This window comes from Pteropus alecto, unplaced genomic scaffold (genome assembly GCF_000325575.1).
Source record: "Pteropus alecto unplaced genomic scaffold, ASM32557v1 scaffold126, whole genome shotgun sequence".
Taxonomy (NCBI): Eukaryota; Metazoa; Chordata; class Mammalia; order Chiroptera; family Pteropodidae; genus Pteropus; species Pteropus alecto.
Genome location: NW_006439187.1, coordinates 806,486 through 814,154, shown reverse-complemented (window position 1 = coordinate 814,154; position 7,669 = coordinate 806,486). Strand labels below are relative to the sequence as shown.

The 7,669-nt window shown below is 39.4% G+C and overlaps 1 non-coding gene across 1 annotated transcript; it reads right to left on the bottom strand.

Annotated features, from left to right (window-relative positions):
- Positions 1 to 6,402: 6,402 nt before the first annotated feature.
- On the bottom strand, positions 6,403 to 6,521 carry LOC112483206. Its single transcript, XR_003047538.1, has one exon. It is a non-coding gene; the product is annotated as a 5S ribosomal RNA (ribosomal RNA).
- Between the last annotated feature and the right edge of the window lie 1,148 nt (positions 6,522 to 7,669).

The following is a 7,669-nucleotide window of genomic DNA, read 5'->3' as shown; positions in this document are numbered from 1 at the left end:
TAGGTTGTTTATTTGGACTCGTTCTTGGTTTTGGAGATAGGCCTGTAACGATATGAACTTTCCTCTTATGACCACTTTCGCCATGTCCCATAAATTTTGATGTGTTGTACTATCATTATCATTTGTTTCTCTCTATCTCTTGATCTCTTTTTTTATTTTTTCCTGGACCCGGTTATTCTTCCATAGCATGTCGTTTAACCATATATTTATGGTTCTTCCTGCTTTCTTTTTGCAGTTGATCTCTAGTTTCAAAGCATTATGATCAGAGAATATGGTTGGTATGATTTCAACCCTCTTATTTGTTGAGGCTGTGTGGTTGATTCTAGAGAATGTTTCATGTGCACTAGAGAAGAATGTATAAGCAGCTGTTTTGGGATGGAAGGCTTTGTAAATGTTAATTATGTCCAACTGGTCTAATGTGTCATTTAAGGATATTATTTCCTTATTGATTTTCTGTTTTGATGATCTATCCATATCCGACAGTGGGTTAATTAGAATCCCCTACTATGATAGTGTTTTGGTCTGTTTCTACCTTTACTTCTGTTAGTAATTGCTTTACATATGCTTCCTTATTGGGAGCATAGATATTAATAAGTGTTTTCTCTTCTTGATGTATGATTCCTTTTACCATTATGAAGTGTCCCTCCATATCTTTCTTTCGTTTTTCTTATTTTGAAGTCTACTTCTCTGATATTAGTACCACTACTCCCACTTTTCTCTGGATGCCATTTGCTTGAAATATCATTTTCCACCTTTTCACTTTGAGTCCACATTTGTCTTTGGAGCTAAGATGTGTCTTCTGGAGGCAGCCTGTGGTTAGGTTTTGTTTTTTGTTCCATTCTGCAACTCTGTGCCTTTTATTGGTGTGTTCAGTCCTTTTACATTTTGGATGATTATTGAAATATGAGGTCTTCTTACAGCCATTTTATGTTTTGCTTTCTGGTAGCTTGGTGTTTCCATTGCATTCTTGTCCTTGTGCTTCTGTTTTTTGTTTTTGTTTTTGTTTTTTGTTGGCGTTTGTTGTTTTTACCTCTGGTTCTTCTTGATTTATGTTATATACTTCAGTTCTGAATCTTTGGCATGTAGTTACCATTACAAACATGAAAAGGATAATTATATATATTCAGTCGTGCATTTTCTTCTACACGTGCCTTTTCTCCATTCCCCTTTGTGTAATTGCATCTTTGAATACTCCCTTTTTCATCATTGTCATCTCAAAATGTCCCTATATTTGCTAAATGTTGATTACTATCTTTCTATAGCAATTCTTTTCCTCATTTTTAAGCTTATAATACCCTGACCTTGGTAAAGATTGCACTCTTCTGCTTCTATTTGCTTGATACTCACTTTACTACTAATTATGTTTTGTTTGTTTTTTGTTTTTTTTTTGTCATTTTGTTTTAGGTGAGTTGACCCTTTTCAGTATTTCCTGTAGTGCAGGCTTCGTAGTGGAGAATTCCCTCAATTTTTTGTGTGTCTGGAAAGGTATTAATTTCTCCATCATATCTAAAGGAGAGCTTAGCTGGATACATTATTCTAGGCTGGTAGTTCCTTTCAATTAATAGTTTAAATATTTGATTCCATTCCTTTCTGGCTTGTAAAGTTTGCGTCGTGAAGTCTGAGGATAATATAATGGGTTTCCTTTTAAAGTTACTGTTTTCTTCTCCCTGGTCGCCCTGAGAATTCTATCTTTGTCGTTGATTTTTGAGAACTTTAATTCAATGTGTCTTGTTGAAGGCCTTTTTGAGGAGATAATTGGGTGTTCTGTTGACTTCTTGAATTCCAAGCTGCATTCACTCCTTAGATTTGGGAAATTCTCATCAACTATTTGTCTGAAAATGATGTCCATTCCCTGTTCCTTTTCCTTGCTTTTGATAATGCTCATTATTATGTTTCTTCTCCTGATGGTATCAGCTATTTCTTGAATTTCTCTTTCATTATTTTTCATTCTTTGATTTCTCTCTTCTTCCTTCTAATTTATTCTAGATTTCTGTCTTTGATGTCACTGATCCTTTTCTCCATTTGGTCGACTTTATTTCCCAAGCTTGAGATTTTATTTTTCAACTCTTGCAGTGTATTTTTTATCTCCAGAAGATCTATTCTCTTTTTGAGGGTTTCAATCTCCTTGTTCTGCTCATCTAGTTGTTTTTTTTTTCAATTTCTGAAATTGTTGATATGACTCATTTCAGAATTCACTGAGTTTTTTCAGAAATATCATCCTGAATTCTGCCATTTAAGTCGCATATTTTCATGTTTGTAAGTTTATTTTCTGGAGATTTTTCTCTTTCTTTCTGAGATGCCTTGTCACCTTGGCTGTTCATGGTGTATAATGGGCTCTTTCTCCACCTAAGCGTTAATGGAAATATATTCTGCCTTTTTTTTGGAGAAAGATTTATTATATAAAGGTCTCTCTTTAGACTGCTGCAACGAAGGCACTTTTCTTTTGGTTTTCAGTAGGAGGTGTCTAAGCCTCTTGGGTCCTAGCTTTATATAAAGCCTAAATAATGCCTTTTTTATTTTCTTGAAGATATTTACTCACACATCTCTGCCCTCAGTTTCAGTCTCTCTCAGGGTCAGCTACAGTCTCAGCAGCATTTGCTCAGATTCCCCTAGGGCTCTGCGGTGATCAGTCTCAGAGTGATGCAGGGATCCGCTCTCTGGGTTGGGAGTTGAGTACTTTGGCTCAGTCTTTGTTTTGCAACCATCACTGGTAAAAATCAACTGTTGTTTCTTTTCTGATCCTGTTCCGCTTCACTGCTTTCTGCCCTGATGACTTGCCCCTGCCACCAGTTGCACCAAATTCACAGCACTTCCAGGCAGGGTTGTTCCGGAAAGTTGCCACACCTTCTCTCCTCTATCTCCTCCTGCAGGTAGCTCCAGAAGCTGTGAGAGGAAACTTCAGTCTCAGCAGCGTTTGCTCAGATTCCCCTGGGGCTCTGCGGTGATCGGTCTTGTGGTGTGTGTGGGAAGGGGCTCTCTGAGTTAGGAGTTGGGGGCTGCGGTTTTGCAACCAGGGCCAGTTGAAATCAACTGTTGTTTCTCTGTGGTCCCATGCCACTTCTCTGCTTTCTGCCTTGATGACTGGGCCCTGCTGCCGGCTGCGTGGAACTCATAACTCTCCCAGGCAAGGCTATTCAGGGAACTTGCCATGCCGTCTCCCCTCCCCCTCCTCCTACAGGGAGTTCTGGAGGCTTTGAGAAGCAACTTCTTTATTTCTCCCAGTCCACTACCCAAAACCTGGGGTTCTGACCTGTGGTAGCTCTTATATGCAGATCTCACACTCAGACGTGCTGGTGTGCAGTTTGGGTGTTTCTTTTGTTGTTGTTGTTGAGTTTTAGATGTTCAGCTTATAGTTGTTTCAGGGGGAGAGATCCAGGAACGTCTCTTACTCCTCCATGTTTCCCAGAATTCCCCCTTTTTCTTTTAACAGACATGCTCTTAACATTTTTTTTTTCACATTGGCTTGTTTGTAATGAATTTCTCTAGCTTTTTCCTGACTTAGAAGCTCTTATCTTATCTTACATTTCATTTGATAACTTTGCTAGATATTCTTGGTTGTAGGTTCTTGTTTTTCATCAATTTAAATATTTCTTGACAGTCTTCTGGGCTGCAAAATTTCTGTTGAGAAATCAGCTGATGGTCATATGGGAGCTCTCATGTAGGTAACTGAATGCTTTTTTCTTGCTGCTTTAAACATTATCTCTTCGTCATTTTAATTATGTTTTGTCTTGGAGTGGGTCTCCTAGGGTTCCTCTTGTTTGGGACTCTTATGCTTCCTGGACTTGTATGTCTATTCCTTCACCAGGTTAGGGAAGTTTTCAGTCACTATTTCTTGAAATAGGTTCTGAATCCCTTGCTCTCTCTCTTCTTCTTCTGGTACCCCTATGATTCAGATATTGGTGTGTTTAATGTTTTCCCAGAGGTCTCTTAAACTTTTCTCATTTTTAAAAATTTGTATTTATTTTTACTGTTCTGATTTAGTGTATTCTGCTACTTTATCTTCCAACTCACTGATTCGATCATCCAATTTATCTAATCTACTGTTGATTTCTTCTAGTGTTTTTTCATTTGAGTGGTTCTTTTGTTTTTTGGGTTTTTTTTTTTTGTTTTTTTGTTTGTTTGTTTGTTTTTGGAGGGAGGTTCCTTGTCCTTTTTATGCTTATTATCTCTCTGTTAAAGTCCTCACTGAGATTACTATTCTCCCCCTAAGTTCATTAAGGATCCTTATAACTAGTATTTTGAACTGTCTCTGGTAGGTTGCTTGCCTCCATTTTCTTTAGTATTTTTTTTCTGGAGTTTTTGTCTGCTGTTTCATTTGTACCATGTCTATGGTTTTTTTTTTCTGATTTTAGTTGCCTCTCTGTTTTATTTCTATGTGTTAGGAAAATTTGTTACATCTCACAGCCTTTGCCAGGTGGCCTTATGCAGTAGGTGTCCTGCATGGCTCAGTGGCACAGCCTCCCTGATCAAGGGTTCCGAATGTGTTAATTGAGTAGGTTGTGAGTGTTCTCCTGTTGCAGCTAAACCTTGATTGCTGTTACCATGTCAGTGGTTGGGAGTGACTCTCAGGCTGACTGGCTGTGGGGATTGGCTACACCCACAGGGTATGAGCTGCTGTGTGAGCATTGATCCCATACAGTTGGATTCACCTCAGCAGGGTTGTGTACTTATTGAGACCACCCTTTGGATGTTCTGCTTATAAGGCTAGTCAGGTGGTGCTCTGTTGTGCTCTGATGCCAGCCTCTGGGTGTGTTAGTTCTGGGGCCCCTTGGGAGGGGATTCCTATGTAGGCCAAGACCTTTGATTGTTCTGAGTTACCTTTAAGACCTACAAAGCAATCCACGAATTATTACTGCCTATGCTGGGTCTGGTAGCAAATGGAAAGCATGCTGTGAACTCAGGTTTGTTTCCTCCAGTACCATGTGCTGGGGTGGTTCAATTAAAGTACCAGTGGATGGCAAAGACTGAGGCTGTCTGCCAGATACCTGTAAGACTCCACAGTTTAAAGACCCTTTGGTTGATATGGGAGATGGGTGGGTTGCAGACCTAGGAAGTCACTAGTGTAAGGTGTGCAGATTTCACGTGGCCAATGCAGAATCAGGATTTTTTCCAGTGCTGAATCTGTGGCTTCCTGTAAAAGTTTTAGATTGCGGCAAAGTCAGCTGCTGTCTGCCTCAGGCCTTCAGACACCTATGATATGTTCATGAAATATCATAGCTCGGGGAGTGGCTTATGGCCTGCCTCTGAATGTCTCTCCTGGAATGCACTGACCATGTGCGGGCTGCCCGAGCTGAGGGCTTTTGTTTACTGTCAAATTCGTGGTTCAGGGAAAGCACAGGGTGGGGCTGGCTGCCCAGAAATGGGCCCACCATGGGAAATTTGTGGGTTGGGTGGTGTAGAGTCTCAGGGAGACACAGTTGATTAAGTCAGGACAATATCAGAGCTGAACCCAGAGCTGAACCCAGGGGCTCCTGCAAAAGTCACAGATCACAACAGAGCCTGCTACTATCTGCCAGTGATCTGCGCAAGAGACACTGCAGTTTGGGCTGGTACCAGTGGCTTGTCACCAAAAGTCTCCCCCATAATGTGCGGGCTTCATGCAGGCAGCTACCAGCTGAGGGTTGCTGCCTGCCCATGAATGCACAGCTCAAGGAAGGTTAAGGGTGGGGCTGGCTGCTTGGCAACAGGCCCACAGCAGGCATATTGTGAGTTGCGTGGAGAAGGATCCCAGGGAGACACGAGAGGAGGAGGCTGAACTCACTGGATTAATGCAGCTTCATAATTGGCCATGCAGGATGAGGGCTCAACACAGGCAAGATGGTACCCATCCGTAAACTGCCCCAGAGGGTGGCTCGACAAAGGAACAATGAATGGCAACTGTCTTTTCAGCCCTACCCCTGGCACCACCAAACTCAGTCTTTCCCCGTATGTGTCCTATGCCTCTCATGTTGCTGACCCTCCTCCAGAACCTGGGGTGAATGTCTGCAAGTGAGTGAATCTGTGCTCAGGCCCTTTAAGGGGGATGTCTGAGTTTTCAAGTTCCTTCTGTCTCACGCAGAATCTCCACTGATTTTTATAGTCAGATTTTGTAGTAACTTTCCTTCCTGGGACTGAAACCCTGGGCTAGGGAGCCCTATGTAGGGCTCAGGCATTTTATTCCCTTTGTGGGGCCTCTTAAGCCACACTCTCCCTCCCAGTGCTCGACTGCCACACTTGGGTATGGGACCAGCCTGCTTCATGTCTCTGCCTCTCTTATTGGTCTCAATGTAGCTTTTCTTTATATATTCAGATGTATTTGTTATGATCAACTAGACTTCAGGTGGTCTTCCATGTTGTTAGTTTAAAATTTGGTTGTAATTTTAATGCATTTCTGGGAGGAGGCAATCCCTACTTTTTTTTTAACACCTACAGCACCTGGTATTCCTAGGTGGTCTCCCATCCAAGTACTAACCAGGCCCAACCCTGCTTAGTTTCCAAGATCAGATGGGATTGGGCACGTTCAGGGTGGCATGGCCATAGACTGCAATCCCTACTTTTACCTAGTCCACTTTGACTGGAACCTTGAGTTCATTTTTGTATATGATCCAAGTTGTCCCAAAACCATTTGTTGAAAATTTTCTTTCCATCATTGAATGGTCTTGACAAACTTGTCAAAAATAAGTTGACCGTAGACATGGGATTTTACTTCTGGACTCTCAATTCTATTCCACTGATCTATATATCTATTCCTATGCTAGTACCACACTGTTTCGATTACTGTAGCTTTGTCATAATTTTGGAAATTGAGATCTGTGAGTCCTTCAAATTTGTTCTTGTTCAAGATTGTTTTGTCTATTCAGTGTCCTTTGCAAGTCAATATAAATTTTAACATTAACTATCTCATTTCTGCAAAAATTAGTCATTGGGATTTTTATAGAAATTGCATAGAATCTATAGATTGCTTTGGAACATATTGCCATCTTAACACTAATATGTCTTCTAATCCATAAGACATAGGAAGCCTTTCATTTCTTTGTCTTTTTAAATTTCAGCAATGTTTTCTGTTTTTTAATGCACAACTCTTGAACCCTGAAACTTGGTTAAATTTATTCTGAAGTATTTTATTATTTTTAATGTTATCATAAATGGAATTTTTTTCTTAATTTCCTTTTTGGATTGTTTATTGCCAATGTATAGAAATATAACTAATTTTTTCACGTTAATCTTGTATCCTGTAACTTTGTTAAATTCATTTAATAACTCTGATAGGGCTTTAAAATAGATTTTTAAAATAATTTTCTATATATAAAAACATGTCATCTGCAAATATAGTTTCAATTCCTCCTTTCCAGTTTAGATGATTTTATGTACTTATCTTGTATAACTTTTCTAGGTAGAACTTCCAGTACAATGTTGAATATAAGTAGCAAAAGTAGACACACTTCTTTTTGAACTTAAAGAAAGCTTTTGGTTTTTTACCATTAATTGTAATATTATCTATAGATATATTATCAAAGTTCTTTATCATGTTGAAGAGTTCCCTTCTATTTCTAGTTTGTTGAGTTTTTCAAAATTAATATACAATTGATATATAGCTTTATATTAGTTTCAAGTGTACAACATGAGTCAATATTTGTATATTTAGTTTACAAATATAGAATTATAAATATAATATGTGTATATAGTTTTA